We start from the raw sequence: 536 nt of genomic DNA on the forward strand, positions 1-536 counted from the left end.
GACAACATGCTATTCCTGTTCATGGTTGTGCACATTCTCGGGCAGGACACGAATATAAGAGGCCAGGGGACGGAACGAGACGTTTTCGTGTTGCGGACTTAGCGAAAATGGTAGCCCCCACCTGAGCGCTCTGCTGCACGAACTTCACCGGGTTCACCGAAGCCTTATGTTTGCTATGGCTCTACGTCTGAGTGCAACCCTAGATGAGCTTTGTCCCCCGTCATTACTGAAATATACACGAAGACATTGGGAAAGAGTCCTGAAACGTTTTAAAACCCCCTGTGAGCCTGCTATCTCAGGTGCGCCAGTATGTCGACTCACGTATCCGGGCCTACAACCGCACGCGTCTGAACGCGATGCGGGCGCAACCGTGACTGCTATTCTGTTGCTGTTTCTGCTATGTAAACCTCAGATACACAAGAGGCTGACTACCCCATACACAGGGTGATGGCCATGGGCAGACAACGACATCAAAGACACCTGCGTCCTCCTTTGAAAATAAGACAACCGTCAAAATGGTGCATGCTCGCACGTCC

This window comes from Physeter macrocephalus, unplaced genomic scaffold, assembly GCF_002837175.3.
Source record: "Physeter macrocephalus isolate SW-GA unplaced genomic scaffold, ASM283717v5 random_7062, whole genome shotgun sequence".
Classification (NCBI taxonomy): domain Eukaryota; kingdom Metazoa; phylum Chordata; class Mammalia; order Artiodactyla; family Physeteridae; genus Physeter; species Physeter macrocephalus.